Source organism: Malaclemys terrapin, chromosome 13 (assembly GCF_027887155.1).
Source record: "Malaclemys terrapin pileata isolate rMalTer1 chromosome 13, rMalTer1.hap1, whole genome shotgun sequence".
Lineage (NCBI taxonomy): Eukaryota > Metazoa > Chordata > Testudines > Emydidae > Malaclemys > Malaclemys terrapin.
Window position 1 is genome coordinate 1638123 of NC_071517.1, and position 22132 is coordinate 1660254.

General features: G+C 51.2%; 1 protein-coding gene across 10 annotated transcripts in view; it reads right to left on the reverse strand.

Annotated features, from left to right (window-relative positions):
• The window catches only part of RBFOX3 (RNA binding fox-1 homolog 3), a 333267-nt gene extending 314132 nt beyond the window's left edge, over positions 1–19135 (reverse strand). For all 10 annotated transcript variants that reach the window (XM_054048042.1, XM_054048041.1, XM_054048048.1 and 7 more), the window contains exon 1: positions 19007–19135. The gene's annotated coding sequence lies outside the window, so the exon portion shown is untranslated. The remainder of the gene's footprint in view (positions 1–19006) is intronic.
• Between the last annotated feature and the right edge of the window lie 2997 nt (positions 19136–22132).

Genomic DNA, 22132 nt, shown 5'->3' on the forward strand with positions numbered 1-22132 from the left:
TTTGATATGGAGATTTTGGCAGTGGGAATGGATGTACCTCACTGAGAGGTTTATGTAAAATGACAGCTTCTGGAAAACGAAGCACTCAGACCAAAAAAAAAAAAAAAAGGGTACAAACAAAAGAGAAGAGAAGGCTTCCGCTCAGCGAGTCCAAAATGGATTTCTGCTCCTTGCCAGCCTGTGCGCAGCTCCCAGTCACAAGGCTGGAGTCAGAGAGCGCATCACTCCAGCAGGTATCTCCCCAGCTACACCAACCCCCTCGCCTGGATTTCTCTGGTTTGACTTCACACTCTTCACTCGATCACCCCGCTTCCCTTTAGCTATTCTTTGTCTGCGTCCCCCTAGTTTTACTGACGGGGTCTCTTGTCACTGAATGTGCTAGGTGACTGCAGGAGGGAGAATGCTGCTGCCAAGAGAACATTTTTTGCAACGCATTTGCCCCCTCTAGTTTTCGGGATGGGGGTGGGCGGGTCACCAACTAGTCTTTCATGAAAGGCTGAGAAAGCAAAGCAAGACTGCAGGGAACTGCCCTTTCTTCAGAAGGCAGGGGAGTCTCCCTGCAGAGGCCGAAACCCACTCTTCACACAAACCAACCACCCCGAAAAGGCAGGCAGACGCCACCTTCTAGTTGGTTTTGTTTTGAGAACAGGCAGATGCCAATCACTCCCTCTGAGCTGCCCCCAGCAATTCCATGGCTGGCAGGGACGCTGCCCTGAGACAGTCCAGTCAAGGGCAATCGCTCCTTGACCTGGCAGCAGTCAAAGAAAAGCAGTGACAAGAAGCCAGCGCAGGTCCAGCTTCACGCACACAGCAACGCAGGAGGATTTGGCTCGTACATTCACATTTTGCACCAGCTCGTGAGACTAGCGATTTACCTTTCCCTGACAGTAAGTGGAAGCACAACCAACAGCAACTCAATACAAATACGGCCTCTCACAAACTATTTCCCCTTCCTCTCACCCGCCTCCAAGAATAGGGAATCCAATACCTTACTCTCCACCATTCGTGTCTATTGAACTACAGAATGTCAAACCCCTCCTGCTGCCCCACAGGGGAAGGCCCCCCGTCATCCATTTATTCTAAAGCAAAAGGGTCCCAGCCCAGCGGGACTGGTGGTGGAGCATACCCATCCCTAGCCCTGGGCCAGCACCTCTCACGTGGGGTGAAAAGCTGCTCACGTTCCCCTTTGGGCGGACACCAGCAGGAAGTTGCCACAGCCAAATGTCTCTACACATAATAAAACAGAGGACAAGAGATGGACAGGATGCCCCCCAAAACCCAGCTACCTGAACTACCACCCAAGTCAGTCTCCAGCTCATTCTAAACAAGATCCCAGAATTCATCTGACGCCCTGCCCAAGGATTAGAGCTGAAGGCAAAACCATCTTCCAGCTCCTGGGATGAATCAAGAACAAAGTCCAAAGTGTTCCTTACACTCACCCCCACCCCCCCATAAAAATAAATAAAATAAATAAATTAATGGAGATATCCCATCTCCTAGAACTGGAAGGGACCTTGGAAGGTCATCGAGTCCAGCCCCCTGCCTTCACTAGCAGGACCAAGTACTGATTTTTCCCCAGATCCCTAAGTGGCCCCCTCAAGGATTGAACTCACAACCCTGGGTTTAGCAGGCCAATGCTCAAACCACTGAGCTATCCCTCCCCACTTCGGTGCCTGGACTCAGACTCCAGTGTCCCAAGTCTGTGCGTTGGTAGGTATACACCACATATAATACGCTCATATACACACGACACACACCGTGTGTACAGAGCTATAAATACCTAAATATACAAGACCAGGAGTGACAGTAAGGGCTATAGTTAAGTTGCATTTTATAGATTATATAGAGATAGACACACATACACTGAATTCTCAACTGCCTGGTATGCAGATTTTTAAAGAGGCCCAGAAAGACTGCTTTGATGTCTCACACACGTTAATAAGCTCCAAACAATTCCTACTCCCCCTGCATGCCCCACTCACTTGCCCCTTCAGCCTCTCCTTGGGCACCATCACGACGACTTGTTTCTCACCAAAACCGGTAACAACACTTGGGGAAAGTATTGTGAAGTTTTGGTCTGACTCCATACCCAAATATCCCTGAAATGATTGGCGCTGGGGTTGGCTCATGGCACCATGACTATAAAGCTTTGGAAGGCAGAGCTGACTGGATTCAGGACCAGACCGGTTCTAGTTTCAAAACTTAAAGAATTTGCTACATGGAGATAATTACTGGCCAAATTTAGGCCATCCAAGCGAACACCGAACAAGAGCCCTTGGGTGTAATTGGCGCTCGCCCTCCTGGATCATCTGCAGGCCAGAGAAGAGTTCACATTTGTTTCATTTCTGTCTCAGTCTCATCACCTGCTGGCAGGGGAGTACCAGCTCCCCGTGGTCCCACCCCTAGGCAGCAGCATTCATAAATCAACTCCCTCTTCTGCTCGTTTAAAACACCATCATTTATACTGTGCCACAGGTGTGCACGGCACATGTCCCCCTGCCGCAAGAGCTTACTTTCTAAAGGAGTCTGCTAACAGGAAACAATTCTAACAGACTACCGAGGGGGGCGGGGGGCGCTGCTCCAGGGACACTCAGTCCACATTCATCTGCCCCACTCCGGAGTTGGAGCCCCCGCCCCTGCCAAAGCAGGGACCAGAGCGGGAGAGCAGTATGGGGGAGGAGCATTTCACAGGGGGAAAGGAGGCCACTTCACCTCCTTCCTGTTCAAACCCCTCCACCCCCAGAGGTCTTAGCTCAGGCAATTCCGCACTGGGCCAGAACCAATACTCTGGCTGGGCTTCTCCAAGAGCCTTTGGGGGCGTGCGTGGAGCAGGGCATCTGAGGAAGAGAGTCTCCAACTGGCACCACCCACGTATGCTGCAGCGGGCCAGCACTTCAGGAGCTTGCCTATAAGAAAGCTGAACCCCTCTCCCCAGGGGAGTAACCCTGGAGAGAATAAGCCTGTGGCATCAGCTCTAGAGGATGGGTCACAGCAGAGGGAAAAGCAGGACAGACAAAACCACGAACCCAGCCTTCGACCTCCACTGCCTACACTCCTACTTCCCACTCCCTGCGTCTCCACTTCCCCCGCCCCCACCAGAATGCGCACACCAAGGGCTTACACCACCAACTTGACGGGAAACTTCCCTGCTCTGCACCTTGAGCAAAGAGATTAAGGATCCCCAACACCTCCAGCATCTAATCACTACTCTCAGGGCCACAAGGAGCCGGATAATTAACACCGGGTTCCTTGACATGCTGTCTCACAGGACTGCATATTAAACAGCCTGGCTGCTTGTTTAGCTGCTGCTGTCATTGCTCACATGGTGATGGAAGTGGGTGGGTGGCTGTGCAGATATGAGAAGAGGAGGGGTGGGGGTGTGGCTTGAGAGACAGATGCAAAAAAAAAAAAAAAAAAAAACTAGAGAAAATGAACATTGATACCCCAGTCTCAGCAAAGCAGCTGCACCCCCAACTCAACACCTTTGGGGGCGGACAGGTGCACCTCCAGTGTATGCCAGCTGCTTAGCTCCCCCTCTCTAGCCTTCTTCCACCTTTTTTGAAACTAAACTACTTTTGTGTTGCAAAGGTTTAACACATGCATGCGCATGTGTTTTTACTCCAGTCTTTCAATGGAAATCTTTGCCAAGAATTTACAATTCCCCTGTGGCCTCAATCTTGCAAAGATTGCTTTTTTAACACTGTTGGGCTTTAATTCTAATAAGCCTCCTCTTTATTACAGAACCAGGTCACATTGCCCTGACACCGCAAGAAAATATTTCACCAAGAGGGGAAAGGGATAAAAAATAAAGGAAGTGGGATAAAGGAGAGAGAAATAAAAGCAAGTATTTCACTTAATTTGGGGAAATTTTTAAAATAGTGAAAGAAGGGAACGACCAAGCAGTGTGGCTGTGAGGGGGAGAGATGTTTGCCCAGGGCTTCAATTACACACCCAAATTCTTAGAAATATTTCTAGTTAGGTTCCCCTCCCTCCCCCTACCTTTGTGGCTTAAAAGTGACCGGCGAAGCAGGAGAGGGAGCAGGACAAGACTTTGATAGACATAATGAGGACAAAGTTCAGCTCCTGTCCTGGACAGATGGCTGTTATTACTAGGCCAGTGCACTCCTCATTACCTGAGCTAATTCACCGGCCGGTGCAGCAGGGAAGGGAAGCGGCACAGGGGAAGCAGCCGCTCGAAACACCGGCAAGGCCAGATTTCCAGAGCCCACAAAATTAATTGGGGCTTCTGGGGGGGTTGGGAGGGGGTCGGGGGGAGATTTACAATTTTTTTCCCATTAGGGAGTGAAATCATCCAATCCCCACCATTTTTTGTTTTTAAAGTTCTCCCCCCCCCCCCCCCCCCCCCAAACACACACACACACAGGATTTGCTGCCCTGGAATTACACTGCAACATTTTTTTGCCTGGCTCAGGACAAGTTATCACAAAAATCTCTTGTACTGGACAGGAGCGGCCGACTGTTCCTCCCCTCCTTTCCCTTCCTTCTCCAGAGGAGCCATCCTCTGCTGTCCTACATCACAGCCATCACCATGGAAACACTGATATACCATAACCTCTCTCTCTGCGCCTCCTTGACTAGGTTTTTATTCCACACTGCCTCTTCTGCCATGGAGGGGGGGGAGGAGGGGATGGGACGTTTGGGAACCACTCTTCTTTTCAGGCAGCAGGGTCTAGTGGTCAGAACACAGGTCTCTATATTCAGTTCTGGCACCAACTTGCTGTGACCTCCCTGTTTCTCTATCTGTAAAATGGGGATAATAGGACAGAAGTTTGTGAAGCAGGCAGAGACCCTGGGCTTTGGGAGGAATGCTATGGAAAACATTACCGCACACACTGCACTGTTCCAGGAGGGCAGCCACTCTCTCTCCAGTAGCCAGTGAGCACCAGGAACACGGCCATGCATGCGAGAAGCTATGAACTCCACACTGGTTTGAGCCCATGTGTGAGCGAGCAGATGCATTAAGTGTGAGCTTTGTCAAGTGAAAGTCTTGAAGGAATTTGAAGTCTTTAAATCATGATTTCATGACATCAGTAACTCAGCCAGAGGTTAGGGGTCAATTACAGGAGCGGGTGGGTGAGGTTCTGTGGCCTACAATGTGCGGAGGTTAGACTATATGATCATGATGGTGCTTTCTGACCTTAAGGTCTATGAGTCTAATTTACACGGGACTGAATGCTCTGCAGATAGCTACATTAAACCAACTCCTGGGAAGAGCAAACGTCCACTCAAGTCCTCACTGGACTCAGCTGTGCTGCTCTAAGGACTAGATTTTCAGAAGGGCTCGGAACCCAGCAGCCCCCACTTTTTAAAAATCAGGCCCCAAAAGCACTGGGTCTCCTGCAGCATGTTATCAGAAGCGGCCAGGACCGTTTCCCCCTCCATAGCCTCCTTGCACCAGCACAGGGCCAGAGCAACGCCTGGTGTAGAACAGCAGCTCCCTGCTTTCTTTCCAGTTTTAGAAGCAGGCTGCTCCTCCGGTTTCTCTCTGTTCTTCAGAGCACAACGAAGTATGTTCCCTGCTGGGGTCAGAAAGGCCAATCTACAGAGCGGCTCTCTCTCTGCACAGATAGGAAACGGTCTTTTCACAAACAGGAGACTAGCCCAGTATGAGCCAATAAATAATGACTGGTGCCCACAGCTAGGACGTAAGTTACTTTGTAAGTACTTTGTATCACTAATGCTGCACCACTGTAGTGACAACACAGGAACCACGGCCACTGCCACAGAGAGCTTCCCAATTTATGCCAGAGTGAAATTCTACAACGGCATCCAAACAGCTTTGCAACGTGCGGCAATAGGAGCATCTGAGTAGGCCACATGGATGAAAACAGCACAAACAACATGTCGCCAAAGCGAACGTGCATTCTGGAGACCGATGCAAACACATTCATGCGCGGGAGTTACAAACCAACAGCAATGGTCAGACAGGCACTCACAGAGCAGGCCCAGGGAAAGCAAGACGCCATTTCCATAACAGCAGCTCCGCAGCAGGAAGCCAGCAATCGGGACAGACCGGAACTCAGCTTCCTACGAAGTAGGTGCTCTCGGTACGGGAATGGGACTCAACAAACGAAACTTTGTTAGGGCAGCGTGTTTCTCTACGACTTACAGCTAACCAAATGGACTAGCCAGCCCCTTCCCCTCTCCCGATGAACATCAAGCAATCGGACAGCTAGGTCACTGTCTGGGGTGCCCGTTTCTCCCACAATACTGCACCTGCTCAGCTCCAGGCAGAGTGTGCACCCCCAGCCAGTTCTCACCTAAGACCCATCCTCTGAGCAGCGCCTCAGTGAATGCCCTGGATTACTCAGCGCATGCCCTGGATTACTCAGCGCCCATGTGAGAAGGGCTACTGGGACAGGAGTCCCCCTCCATTTTCTAAGCAGCCTCTCCCCTCACCAGCTCTCACAAACAGGACTAGGCTTGGAGATGGGGCAGGAGGAGGACAGAGGGAGCGGCGCGGAGCTGACAGTAGAACGGGAGCTGGAATGCAAGGCCTTGCAGGCCACACTATGGAGCGTCACCCTGATGCAGAAGGTGAGAAGTCGGCGGATGGCCCTGTGAGAGGACTGGACAGTCATAGCAGTGGGTGAGAGAGTCGAGTCTCACGGACACACTTCAGACCGAACGAAGAAGGCAAGGCAAGCGTCTCCAAAGCCCAAGCAGGAGGTTTCAATAGTCAAGGCAGGAGATGATGGGGGTCGGGACAAGGATTTGGTGGCTGGCCTGGACATTAACATGAAGCAAGGAAACCAGCATGCCATTCACCACACAAGGGGGTAAGCAGCAGCATTAGGAAAGCGCCAGCTGAGCGTGGTGCATCAATTTTGCATTGAATTTACAAAGACAACAAGGCAGTATAATAGCTCTGCTGGGAGAAGAGGGAATTTCTCTCTTCCACCCCCACCCCCTGCATTCGTCAGGACCTGAACGCTGCATTTTAAGTTCTCTCTTTTCTTGGCTATAAATAATTATTTTAGAGCGGGAGAGAAATTCTGCCATCCCAATCTCTCAAAACACAACATTAGAAGACCCCATTCCATGATCTTTAAAAAAAGAAAAGCTCTCTGAACTGCAGCTTTCCTCCACACAAGAGCACAAACAGGATTTACGACCGAGTTAGACTAGGGAAGCTCCAAATGGAGATGTTTTAATTCTTAATGCTAACAGCTGCACTTAAGGCAAGACAGGCATGGATGCCATGCCTGGGAGTAACCATGGCAACTTCACGGAAGTTAAATAAAAACTTCTTTTTTTAAAACAAGGTCCCTGAATCACGCTTTATCAGCCACGCTGCTCCACAGATCGAGAGACAGCTAGCTCAGGACCCCTAATTACCTTTGCAATTAGGCAGATTAAATATAGTTAGACCCCTCTTTATACATGGACATATGCATATTCTATAAAATGCGTTCCACACACAGACAGACACAGAGTTAGTTCAGGCAAGCCCTCGAATTGAATGACTCCACACTAAGGGTAGATCTACAAAGGGTGTTTAGAACCTTGTGCATTTGGAGGCCAAGATCCATTGCTCTTAATGGCATGTGTCCACAATCCATATAGGCACCCACAGATACACAGAGCACTGCAATTCTGATGCCTGTAGGCCAAACCATAGCTATGACATTACAACTGCAACATCACAGCTGTGCGAGGTCATCTTTTTAAAGAGCAGAAAACCCTGGAACATTTAACAATGTCTCAGCCAATAAGACGGCAGTTAATTAAATGACCACGGTGCACTGATTGGGGAAGTTATCTTGATGTCACACCACTATTACTCAACAAGCAATTCCACCACTGTCCTGAAATCAAACCATATGCTGTTAAAGACACCCAGACTTTCTTCCTTCAGAGATCAAGCTCTCAAACAACCCAATAACTGGTAGGAGAGCAAAGACATTCCCAGTCTGTGAATGGGGAGGACACTTGCTTTCCTTTGGAAAGCACTTTGAGATCTTGACTGAACAGCATTCTAGGAGCGGAGTAGCAGCATCATTTGACATCAGAATTATATAAAGTTCAATTAAAACGTGCAATGTGGATCAAGTATAAAAACAAAGCCACAGGAAGTCTATAAATAAACCTGCACATATTTCAGGGCACTGACAGCATCACCAATCCATTTGTTCCCTCCCGGTAGGCTGTTACCTGTATAGCACTGCGCAGGTACACATGCACAATCAGAACTGATGTCCCGGGCTCATTCCTGGAGGATGCTATATAAACACAAGACACTGATGTTTCAACAAAATTCTTCTGTGTTTCCCACTCACCCTCCCACCTACTTTTCTGTACAGTTCCAACCCTGGGAGGAGTGAGATAGGAAGGGCCCCCAAAAAAATAAGTTGAGTGCATTAGAATTTCTGTAAATTAAACTTGCATGAATTCCAAACAGAGTGTGATCAGTGCCTTTAAAGCAGCCCTGCTCAGACCTTTAAGTGAAGGTGACTGATTTATACTGACTATTGCTGCCTCTTAGAGACATTGCTCTCTTCCAACCATGCAGCACTTTAATTGTCCATCAGTGGAGCAGGAAAGAGTTGTAAATCTTTGTTCCATGTTCCTTGGAGCTAAACACCGCTTGACCTCCACTTGCCAATCCCATTCACCTGCGCCCATGCTTGACGGGGGGAGGAAAGGCCCCTGGCAGACAGATCACTAGTCTCTCCCAACCCCTGGGTCATTGCAGAGAAGTGCTGCACAGACAAGATTAATCAGTGCAGCTGGGAAAAGAGGTGGCCGAGAGCCGCAGTGTTGTAGGAGCTACTGCACAAGGCTGCACAATCTGGGCTATCACACCTTCCCTCACAGTCCGGCCACTCTGTATCAGGGAAATTCTGGGGGGTGGGGAAGAAGAAGCCTGGTGGAATTTTCTACACACACTGCTCACACAATAACCCGACTAACTAGGCCTTGTCTGCACTGGGGCTCTGTCAAGCAGCAGTACAGCCCCTAGCACAGAGTGGAAAAGGCACTGTTTGCACTGATGGAGTTAACTCTCGTTTCAAACAAACCATGGCCTAGAGCAGCGCAGCCTGTCTTGGCAGGGCTACCCCAAGGGCTGGCCACAGGTGCTCTATCAGATCTGTGGTGCGAATAAATGAACCCTTGCTACAGAGACTGGACTTCAGATGGTGCATGACTGATCTGAGACAGGGAACTGGGAAGCCAAGACAATAGTTATCTAAGGTTGTGGTACAGCACCTCCCACCAAAATATCTAGAACCCTGCCCATTAGGCACAGCTCCAGGCAGACGCTCATCCACCCTCAAACACAGGGACTAGAAGCAGGGGTGCTGCTGCACCCCCGAGCTTGAAGTGGTTCCAGCATATACAGGGTCTACAGTTTGGGTCAATGGCACTCAGCCCCCCCACTGTACACACATTGTTCCAGCCCCCCACTCTCAAACATGTTTTTTGCAATAAGTGTTTTCTGTAATGTGTCTATGTCAGCACATGTTATTACTTCAGATAATAAAAAGCCCTTTTTCTTAAAACTAGAGTGTGCCGATAATTACTACTTGGAACCAGTTTGGATTGGGCCCAGCCAAGTCCAGTCTTGGCAAGTTTCAGCAAAAGCAAAGGGAGCGTATTTAAAGTTAGCCAGCCTGTGTAACATCAGTCTGGTCTCCAGCCCCAGTCCTGCAAGGAACTCCACCCAGACAGACCCCCGCGTCCTTGCAGGGCCCCATGGGGTCCCCCACGCAGAATTAATTACAGGATCAGGACATACCATGATGATCGGCACCATACAGGAAAGTATCTCAGTCCTTCTCTCCCTCTCACATACACACCTGCCACCTCCTCCAAGCCAAAGTAGCTGTGGGAGCATCAGGGTCTGAATACCACTACCTGTGTGGGTTTTATAAGTATATGCGAGATGGATTCCCCTGCACGATCTTCAACAGAAACTGCTGAGGGCTGAAAGAGTTCTAGCCCAACTAGATGGATGCATGCCCTGCAGCAGTCACGGATCTCCTACCAGTACGCTCATGGAAACAATAGTCGCTTCTGTTTCCAAGCAGCAGAGCTGTTGCACCCAAGTGGCAAATAGTAATTAAGGAAAAAATCCAAAGAGAAAATAAAAAGCAGCACACCTTACTCAGGAACATTCCTGCTCACCTCTGTGCTGAAGGGGCTGGCAAGCCAGCCAAGCGATTCCTTTCCTCCAGCCAGCTTGGTTTTCAGATCGGTTGTGGCCAGCAGGCTGCTAGCAGTTCCCCGGAGCAGGGAGTGGTGGTGGTGTTACATAACGTGGACCTAGCAGAGCAGCCTGCAAAGGGGATTTATAAATACACAAGTGCCCTGCCCACAACGGCCAAAGGAACCCAGCGAGAGTGCTGCAAGGAAAACCCAGCTGAAAGGCAGCTCTTGCCAACAGGGTCTCGGCATCCACATGGGTGTTTTGGGGACAGGAGTCACGACCGAAGAGGAGTTTTTAAACCTGCATCTTTCAGCTTATTTGCTAATTCTCCCTCCTGACACCACATGGGTGGTTCCGCATTGAGGGGAGGGGCAACAAGGCAAAGGGGGCCAACAGCTACAGGGAAAGAATAGGAACTAGCAGACTCCTGGCTTTGAAGGCGACTCCCCTTTAGTTTTGGTTTTTTATGTTGGATTAAGAACAGATGAACGGGGGGGGGAGGGGGGGACTTCCCTCCCTTCTGATTGTTTGACACATTAGAAATTCAGGTCCTGTCCAGCCTGGAAAACACTACTGAAATGGTAACATGACAGGAGTTGAGCGTGGAAAGATTTTTAGTCAGACAATTTAAAACTTTGTTTTTGTTAAACCAAATTTAACTCCATTGACCAATAATCGTCTCAGAGAAGGAAAATCTTTGTTACAGATTCAACCTCAGCCCCTTCTATTAGGGTGCAAGTGCCAAGAATACACCCCCCCACCAAAAACCCATCCTGCAAAGTCAATGGACACCACTTATGACATGCCTGCTATTTCAAACGGTACGAAACAAGGGGAAGGGAACCTGTAAAGGCTGGTAGCACTGGCCTGACACGCGACACCCTACTAGCCGGTGGAGATCCTGCAGGAAAAGGGTCTGCTGACTCACTGAGGCAGGTGGCTCATTACCCCACTCAGAGATAAGGCAGGGAGGCATTCTCTGGAGAAGCAAGGATCTAGAGCGTGGGCTGAGCAGGTCCCAGGGTGAAGAACCTAGAGCCAGCCAAGCCACCAAAGGAGGTCTAAGCTGATTAATATTCCCAAAACCCCAGGAAGGGGATGGGTCGCTGTGGACTGTGAATGAGTGTGGGAGAGCGTAACAGCTCAGACACTCGTAAAAGAAACAAAAAACCCACACACCCTTCATGTTCTTTTCTCCATCTCAAAGAAGTTCATGCCCATTTTAAAAAAATCCTCTACAGGTCACCTTTAGCTGAGATACTGACTCACTCTGCAACCTTAGGGAAGTCCCGAAGTTGCTAGTACTTAGTTACCCCAGCTGGAAAAAGTGGTTATCAACAAATCCAACCCACAAGACCTCACTGAGACGCGGACAAGACATCAGAGTGGGGCCTATGCTAGTATCTGGGGAAATTAAAGCATACAGAGAGGCGCGCTGGGTGTACTTTTACGAGACAGGCTTCCCAACAGCAACAATCCCCTTTGAGTACATTAAAGAGCGTTGGGAATTGTAGCCAAATAGAGATTCTTGCAAAATGTTCTGTTTCCAGTTCATAACCAGATGTTCTTCCCTGAACTAGTGGAAAAACCAGACTCTTCCTGAAGGTGAACAGACTTATTTGTGCCTTTTCACCAGCCTGTCTCCTCTCCACATCCTGGAGTTTTCAAGGCTCCTTTCTGTGGGTCAGAAGGGGTGGAGGCGAGGACACAGACCACAGCCATCTCCAGAAATGTTAGCAGGAAGGACTATGAGGCCTTGGCTGGAGTTCCTCCAGCTACAGGCTACAGGAAAAGTTGACCTCTATTGTTCTTCATACACACCCCACCTTTGTACAGTGCTTTGTGATACTCAGATGAAAGGTGCAAAGTACAAAGTATCATCATTAACATAGTCCTCTCCCAAACACCTAACATTACACTAGGATACTCCTGGTCCCTCGAATCTCTACAGCCCCAAGTTCCTTTCGCCCACACTGCACATATGTCTCACCACACCAACACTTTATGCAATAGGTGGGCATCTCCTTTTGTGTGACAACTTCAGACCTTGTCCATCATTTTCTTACTCGCTTTCCATGGTTATCTAAAGAGAAATTATTTGCTGTAAACTCACCCCGACATGCTAAATAAAAAAAAACAAACTAAAGAACTTCCTTCATGTTTTGTATTATCTCAAATAACCTTCAAAAGCATTTAACTGCCATCAGCTGACGCATCTGAAAAACTGTGATGACAAACTAATTTAGCAAATGCATGCACTTAAAACTCTTTATTTATATAATGAATGAGTAAATATGCCCCATACTGGATGAGGTACATCATGGTAAATGTCTTAAATGAGGACACTTATCCGTGTGCCACCAGATGCAGCAATCCAATCCTGATCCCAAAATCGTCTCTGTGCAGGAGGACCCTGACACCCACACGGAGTCCAGGAGTGGTGTGTCTGTGCCAATCCAATCAGGGGCTTAGTTCTCATGCCCCCATGCAAGCACTAAGCTAGTGAACACCCTGGGCACCCACACCTAGCACACAATGGCAAACACATTAACCTGCTCCGTCCGGAAACTTCCTCTAACGGGAAGACAGGAGACCTAGTCAACAGGATGAGGAAGAAAAGCTATTACGAGATATATTGGGGAGAGAAAGTATAAACAAAAGAGGTGGCCATGATGGCAGCCTGGAGAGGATGTTTCAGAGAAGCTGCAAACACTATGTTTGTTCTGCCTGAATATCCTACGAGCCTGTGACATAAATGTGATGCTTGAGGTGGAGGTATCATGGTGAGGCTTGGTCTAGACTTACATCAGTATAATTACACTGCTCAGAGGCATGGAAAATCCACACTCCTGAGGGACACAGTTATACCGACCTAACCACTGGTATAAATAGCGGTACGTCAGCGGGAGAGCTACCGCCTCTCAGGGAAGTGGAGTATGTACGTTGACAGGAGAAGCCCTCCCATCAGTGCAGGTAGCATCTTCGCTGCAGTCACTGAAGTGTCGACAAGCCCTGAGAAGTACGTGCAAAAGAGAGAGAGTTTTTTAAAAGGGGGGAAAAAAGGGGGGAGGGAGTAGAGAATTGTGACTAGTCAAAGAGCTAAGATGCAAACAGGCAGCATGTTTACAGAGCCGAGCTCCTTGTGAAGGAACAGGTCCCAGAGAGATCTAAGGAAACTGCGTTTCCAGGAGTGGGGACCTCAGGGAAAAAGATTTACCCTGCCCACCAGCCCTATTTCTAAAAGTCATTCGCCAAACCCAGGACTCTGTCAGTTTCCTTCTTGTCTTTACAGTGGCGGGGGTGGGGGCGGAGACAGCCTTGCAGCAGACCTCTAGGAAAAGTAGTCCCCAAGAAGGGACAGGAGACCTTTTGTTTCAACTACAATTGCTTTGCTCTAGACTAAACCCCCCCCCCCCTCCGTGGGGGGGAGGGGTTCCTCTCCAGCACATGCCTATTATCTCCTCAAATCCCAACATTTTAGAAGGGAAGTTTTTGTCCCCTATCCTGCGGATCCCTAAATTAATACATACAAGACGTCTTAGCCGCCCCCCCCCCCCCCCCCCAGCCCAGGATCACGGAAGGCGGTCTTGCCACTAGCAGCCCGCTGCACCGCACGCTGTTCTTCTGAATTAGTTACTATCAGACTTTACCCACCTGCAGACTCATGAAACCAGTTTCTGATGCTTTGAGATTAATGGCACTGCTCATACAGAGCTATATGTCCTGTTGGCCCACTGTGACCCCATCCCACAGCAACCATCTATCCCTAGCCCTGCAAGGACATGCTGGAACCCTGCAGCAGTCTTCCTGTGCCTTTTTCTACCAAGGCTTTCTGCTTTGTGCTTCTACTTCCCAATGAGGAGAGTTTATTTTAAACAAACTATGAATCATTTTAGGTGGGGGAAAAAATCAGCTCTGTATTTTCTCTGAATCACATAAAAACAAAGCCCTTTGCTACTGAGAATGAGCTCCCAGCAACCAGCAGAACCTTCTGGCCGGCCTGCCAGCCCCACACACTTTGCAAACAATTCCTAACCCTACAAAAATCATGAACCTCGGGCATTTTCTGTATTTCTATTATACAGAACAATAGCCTCCATTTTTTGCTTTGTGTGGTTTAATCATGTCTCAACCATTTCATCTTAAAACCAGAAAGCTCTTTGGGGAAGGGACTGTCTTAATCTGTGTTTGTACAGCACACAGTACTGAGACCTCAAGACTGACTGGGACCTCTGGGCACAATTGTAATACAAATAATAATACACCTTCAATATGATGTAAAATAAATCGCAACCCCCAGGGCATCTGAGAAAATGCCATCCTGAATTTACAGAGAGCAGAGAAAAAGAACAGGGCATTCCTTAAGTGTTCGGAGCTTCCCAAAATATACAGCCACCTACAATTACTCCTTGGCTTGTCTTACCCCATTCCACCCCCACCGAGAGCCTTTTATCCCACATTCCCCAGCGAAAGACCACAACCATATCAATGATGGGGAGACAAAACAAAGCAGCAGGAAATCACTCCTGCCCAAGGCCAGGTTTTCACAGAGGCAGTAAGTGAGTTCCAAACCTTTATGAAAAGCGACTCAAAATAGTCAATGTCAGTAATGTCATGCTTACTGGAGCGAGGAGCAGAGAAATCCCTGCCCCTGCCCCACACACACTAATGAAGTCTCTTCAGCGCTTCCCAAGGCAGGAGTTGTGCTTCACTAGCAACCTCTGGATACCCCAACGTGGTGGGGGCTGGGGTGAGGGGCACTTCACCCCTTTCCCCTCCACCTGAACAGCTGCATTATCTTACGCACCCTCAGCTCCCAGCTGTTCCCTGGATAAAATGCTGCCTCATGGTTTGGCAAGCATCTTTCACCATCAGCACAGAGCACCACGAGGGGTTCTCTTATTTCTAATACACTTCACCACTTAAAGCACATTTCTTTACTTCAGATGCCTACATTCAAAGGTTTGGATGAAACACCACACATTCTCTCGTTTGGTATTGTAAATATCTATAGAAACTGACCCACTGTCATACAAGTGGTTAAATAAGTGCACCATATTTTTTTACATCTGCAGCATATATAAAACAGGTGAATAAAAAGGCATCCTCTTTTTCCCCAAAAGCAACGTTTCAGATGAACGCTGCAGCATGCCAAGCCTTGCTTAGAATGACATTCCTAGAGACAGAAGCATGTTTCCAGTAAAAAAGAAAAACCAAGGAAGCTGCCCAAGCTTGGATTTATTTGCACCCCCATGCAAACTGCAGAAACTGTAACAGCTTCTATTCCAAACCATATTCCTCTCCCTTCCCAGCTTCACCCAGTTATCAGAGGTATGCAGGCCAGAAGGAGGTAGGGGTTCTCAGGCACCCTCCCCACCCACTTTTTCTTCCTCTTTAATCAGTCTGCACTTCATGCAACCTTTTCTTTACAATTTACATTCACCTGGAGGGTCTGATTTTAATTAATGTAATATTCCTGTTAACAACAGTGCCTAATTAAGACATCCGTTAAGAATCCATAATGTAAACTTAATGAGGAGTTCTGCTGGAATTTTTTTGTGAACAAATAAAATGCTGCAGATTTGAACTTTAAAAAACAAGTATTAATAGGTATATTCAAGTAATTAATTGACTGGGACTTACGAAAAATCCTACCTAGTATCATCACTCCCTGCCCCTAGTAGAACTTCTCAACTGCAACTCCACTGCTTGAAGAAATAATTGGGAATAATCCTCAAGAGTGCTATAGACTTTTATGAGATTTATTTGTGAAGTCATCTACTCCTGGTCCCAACCCAAAGCTCCTCTCTCATGAGCTGCTAGACTAGAGTTTATGGCAGGTTTAACTAGCACGCACTCGCACTCTTCGAGTTCAGCTACCCAGGGCTTCTCCAACTAGGAGATTTTTAAACCATTCTCCTCCATCCCACCCACACAGAGATATTACATCTTACCAACCAGGAATGCAGCAAACACAACATATCAAATCTAAGAAAGCAGATACAAATTCACACAATACAGTAATCTTCCACCACAGCGAGTATTTGGCTCTGCAGCTGGGCTTGCTAAAGTTATCACCTATTTCCCCTGAAGCTACTTTGCTCCAGACTGTCTTTGTAATGATTTCCAAGGGAAACACTCATTGTGTGCCTCCTGCGGAGGTGCAATAATGTGTGTGATAACAGTGGGGGTCTGGCGCTAGAGGCACAACCCCCTTCCGAAGCAGTACAGCCTGGGATAGTAGTGCAGGGCCACCGAGGGAACTTTGCTCTGTATTGTTATTCTGCACAGCAACCCAACTTCTCCCTGAAGGCTGCAGGAGAAACAATAAAAAGGGCTTTGCACTGCACTCCCCCATTACAGCCTGTAACCTCCCAATGTCAACAACACAAAAGGGGAAGGGGATCCACTGAACACAGTAACTTCCATCCCACAAAAAGGTTCCTTAATGACCCTTTAGGAACAGAAAGTTCAGCCATTCATCAATCATCTTAGGAAGCAGAATCCCCTACATCCCACTGCAGCTACTCTGACCCAGTCCCACCTGAATTCCACTGCCCAGGGAGGGCCTGACAGTTTCCTGGAGCAGGATTTTTAACAGGTATTTCACCTGAATGCATTTCAGAAACTCGTGGACAGGTACCACTGGCACCCTTAACTCCACCTGCATCCCCAGCACTTTCAGAGCAGTACACATCTGGCACCTCTCTCCCCACCCCAGCGATTTATAACCAACCGCATGCCAGGCATCACCCCGGGGAGAGACTCCACTCTCTCCACTTGCCCAAGGCATCCATCAGTCACTTCTGGAGTGGGGCCCCTTCTTTTCCTGCCCCCCCCCAACTAACAAGCAGGCAGGGTACCCACACATACAGAGTTACAGTAGCAAGGCAGAGGAAGCAAGACTTGCTCCCTATATCCCACCTCAGCATCCTGGTTACCACCCACCTACGTACACTATTATTACAGGGAACAACATGGGGGGGGGAGCGCCTGAATATCTATGTACCCCCCCCCCCCCAGTGTCTCCAGTGAACCATTTCCAGAGCCTGGCTTCACAGTCTGCTCCCACTCATCTGAGGTTGACTGGCATCCCCTCCCACCCCGCCCAGCATCCCCTCCAACCACCCCCGCTGGCATCCCCTCCTACCCCCAAACCCTGCCCCCCCAGCATCCCCTCCTACCCCCAAACCCTGCCCCCCCAGCATCCCCTCCTACCCCCATACCCTGCCCCCCCCAGCATCCCCTCCTACCCCCATACCCTGCCCCCCCCAGCATCCCCTCCTACCCCCATACCCTGCCCCCCCCAGCATCCCCTCCAACCACCCCCGCTGGCATCCCCTCCCACCCTCATGTCTGGCACCCCCAAACCCTGCCCCCGCAGCATCCCCTCCTACCCCCATACCTTGCCCCCCCCAGCATCCCCTCCAACCACCCCCGCTGGCATTCCCTCCTACCCCCATACCCTGCCCCCCCCAGCATCCCCTCCTACCCCCACACCCTGCCCCCCCCAGCATCCCATCCTATCCCCAAACCCTGCCCCCCCAGCATCCCCTCCTACCCCCATACCCTGCCCCCCCCAGCATCCCCTCCTACCCCATACCCTGCCCCCCCCAGCATCCCCTCCTACCCCCATACCCTGCCCCCCCCAGCATCCCCTCCTACCCCATACCCTGCCCCCCCCAGCATCCCCTCCTACCCCATACCCTGCCCCCCCCAGCATCCCCTCCTACCCCCATACCCTGCCCCCCCCAGCATCCCCTCCTACCCCCATACCCTGCCCCCCCCAGCATCCCCTCCAACCACCCCCGCTGGCATCCCCTCCCACCCTCATGTCTGGCACCCCCAAACCCTGCCCCCCCAGCATCCCCTCCTACCCCCATACCTTGCCCCCCCCAGCATCCCCTCCAACCACCCCCGCTGGCATCCCCTCGTACCCTGCTCCCCCAGCATCCCCTCTTACCCCCGTACCCTGCCCCTCCCCCATCCCCTCTTACCCCCGTACCCTGCCCCCCCCAGCATCCCCTCCAACCACCCCCGCTGGCATCCCCTCCTATCCCCATACCTTGCCCCCCCAGCATCCCCTCCCACCCTCATGTCTGGCACCCCCAAACCCTGCCCCCCCCAGCATCCCCTCCTACCCCCATACCCTGCCCCCCCAGGATCCCCTCCAACCACCCCCGCTGGCATCCCCTCCCTCCCTCATGTCTGGCACCCCCAAACCCTGCCCCCCCAGCATCCCCTCCAACCACCCCCGCTGGCATCCCCTCCCTCCCTCATGTCTGGCACCCCCAAACCCTGCCCCCCCCAGCATCCCCTCCTACCCCCAAACCCTGCCCCCCCCAGCATCCCCTCCTACCCCCAAACCCTGCCCCCCCAGCATCCCCTCCTACCCCCAAACCCTGCCCCCCCAGCATCCCCTCCAACCACCCCCACTGGCATCCCCTCCCACCCTCATGTCTGGCACCCCCATACCTTGCCCCCCCAGCATCCCCTCCTACCCCCATACCTTGCCCCCCCCCAGCATCCCCTCCAACCACCCCCGCTGGCATCCCCTCCTACCCCCGTACCCTGCCCCCCCCAGCATCCCCTCCAACCACCCCCGCTGGCATCCCCTCTTACCCCCGTACCCTGCCCCCCCCAGATCCCCTCATACCCTGCCTCCCGGCATCCCCTCCAACCACCCCCAGTTGGCACCCCCATACCCTGCCCCCATCCGGGCATCCCTCCCACGCCCACGCCCTGCCCCCCAGGCCCGCACCCCGCAGCACGAGCAGGTTGCCCGTTAGTCCCGCTGCTCCCCCCGAGCCCCGGCCCCGGCCCGGGGTCACTCACGTGCTCACGGGTCCCTGCGGCCGGGGCCGGTGCGCAGCGGAGCCCCAGGTCCCCGCGCGCCGAGCGGCATCTCCCGGGCAGCAGCGACCGGGGCGGCGGCGGGTCGGTGCCTGGCGAGGGAGGCGGCGGCTCCGCGCGGCTCTGCGCCCACCTCCGGCTCCGCTGCGCTGCGCTGGGTCCCGGCGCACGCGGCTGCGCCCGAGCCGCCCGCCCCCAGCCGCCGGGGAGGGGAGCGGAGCGGAGCCGGAGCCGAGGGGGCGGCGCAGGCCACACGTGCCGCTGCACCTGCTCCCGCCCCCGGGCCCGCGGCGCAGGCAGGGAGCCGAGCCGAGCCGAGCCGAGCCCCCGCGAGCCTCGGACCGCGCCTGGGCAGGGGGGAGAGACACACACCCCGCCCCCCCCGCGGCTCCCGGGACCGCCCCCCGCTTACCTCCGCCGCCGAGACCCTCCCCACGGGCCACGCGGGACCCGTGGGCTCGTCCCCTGCAGGGAGCCCCCGCCTGGCTCTGCGCTCCCGGGGCGAGGTGCGGGCAGGCGGCTCCGGCTCGGACACGCCCTCCCGTCGGGGCTGCCCGGAGCTTCCTGCCCCAGGGCCCCGCCTGGGCGGGCGGCAGCCCACGCGCGGAGCCAGCCGGCCAGGGGCGGTGGTTCTCAGCGGCTGGTTCCCGGCTGCGTGGGCCTCCTTTCTCCTGGGCATGGGTAGCTCTGGCCTGGGGCTGCATGGGAACCATCCCTTCCCCCTCCTCGGACCTCCGAAGGAGGAAGCCAGACAAGACCATTTGCTCTCCTGCTGACTAAGATGTTCTCCTTGTAGTCCCGCCTGTAGCCATCTGTCTCTTGTCTTCTACTCCGATTGTAAACGGTGTGGGGCAGGGACTGGCTGGGCTGTACAACACCTAGTCACGCCCAGGGCTCCTCGGCACTCTGGGAATACGAGAATAGCAAGAAAAGGACTTTCCCCAAGCAAGGCAATGATGTGAATGTCTCTGCCTTCTCCACCTGTCCCAGTTCCTTCGTCACACTGCTCCAATGTGAGATCTTGATGTTGCTCTTCTTGGACTGATTTCCTCAGAGACCCCATCCAGAGACCCCAGGGAGAGAGTTATGCTTGTCAGAGATGCTATGTGCTAATCAAGGTCCAGGTATAGGAACTAGAGGCTAACGTGTCCCCCAATGGATGTCCCTAATCTATAGGACACCAGACCAGAATAAACCAGCTTGAGCCCAAAGACCATACAACAAAAGAGGGGACACAATACCTCAGTGTCTTGAGAAGAAGATTCTACACACACACAGTCCCAGCACTGATTTTGAATTGAGAGCCAGATTTGTTCCTGATGTTTCTTGATTGAAGGTGATGGGGTTACATCTAACACCCAGTGCTACTACACCCAGAGAGACTATAATACACACCTTATACATCCCCAATACGCATTTTACACAATAAAAATGTATATTTAATGTGCATCCCAGAGTCAGTGCTGGCTGATAGCAACATTTCCCTCCTGAGTGAAGAGAGGAAGCAGAAGCATTGGTTCGTTCTTGTGACACTTCTCACAAGTGCAGCAAAATGATGGAAGAGCTCAGCCAACATGAATTCTTGGTCTGTCCCACGTGGCTTGTTCTCCCGCTGCTCCCTCGGACTGAAGCTGCTTTAGGCAGCAGGTGTGGAGAATGGAGAAAGCTGGGAGCATGGGGGGAAGGGTCTGAAAACGGCTCAGCTTTTAGTAGCCTGGGGGGGTGGGTCCCCACTGAAATCTATGCATGTGATTGCAAAATAATATCCACCCAGCAGATGAAACCTTACCAATCAGAAGGTGCATGTGCACTAGCCGAAGTGGAGAAGAAGCTAGCAGCTGCGGCAGTGAGATGGTGTGGGATTGCTAGGCAACCTCTGGCTTGAGTGTGGGAAAGAGGCCTGGGCTGAGCTGGTGCCATGGAACTGGCGCTTGGGTCCTACAGGACATGCACATCTGGGCTTCAGAGGAAGAGAAGTACAGATGCAGAGAACATTTTTTAAAGTATATTTATGTGGATTTCAAGGAGCACAAGCAAGGGGAACTAGAAGTGGGAGAGAAGAGATTAGGATAGAGTGAGAGAGACAGTTGGATAAGGGGAAGTAGCTAGAAAAACATGAACTAACTAAAACATGCTTTATGCAACATGAAAATTGTGATACAGACCAGCAGTAATCTGGAAAAACATTTGTTTTTCTTGGTTTGTGTCACAGCCTGTATGTCACTTTAGAGGGCCCCCCTCCAATCCCAGGAGAGGTTTTATAGGTGTTACATTATTTAAAAAACATAAAAGTGATATCCTTACTTGGGAAAGGAATTCCTCTTAGTAAGTGGGGGTGCAGAAATCAAAGGGTAATAAAATAAACAGCCGTGGCGCCAAAATCCATCAAGGGCTCTTCCCCCTATGCAGATGCTGTAGTAAATTGCCTCATCTTTCCTAGCTGTGCATGTGTTCATCCATTTAGCTACTGGGAGTGGGAGCGCTGCACATACCGGGGAGACGGTACTACTAACTCCCCCATTGAGCAAGGTGCTCTGCACAGGCAGACCCCTGCACCTTCAGAGCTCATGCAGGATCAGGACCCAAATTTGTGCATTAGATTGATCCTCATCTAGACCCCTGTGAACAGAGCTGCAGGATACAGTTTCTGGGACTATTTGTTCCTATTTTTTAATTAATTAAATTAATTCATCCATCATATGCTGCTTGTTGACTTAGGGCTGTGAACTGTACTGGGAAAGCACCTTGCACATTGTGGGAGCTACTGAAATATAAAGGAATAATCATCATAGAGATGTTTCCTCCTGGAGTTCCTGCTGGGGCATGCCAGCCAGAAATGCATTGTACTCAACACAGGACAGTGCCTATACAGCACAATCCAGTCCTGAATCTTTACCCTCGGAGCAGTGTACAGATGGAGAAACCAAGGCACAGAGAGGTGAAGTGACCTGCCAAAAGCTAAAAAGTGTCCACAGTTGGACTAGACTGCCAGAGTTCCTGGCTTCTAGTCCTACATTCAGGGACCAACTCACCCCTCTCCCTGTCTTACCCCGATCTTTCAGACAGAGAAAGTTTCCTCGTCAGGAGGTGGCGTGCCGAACGATCAGG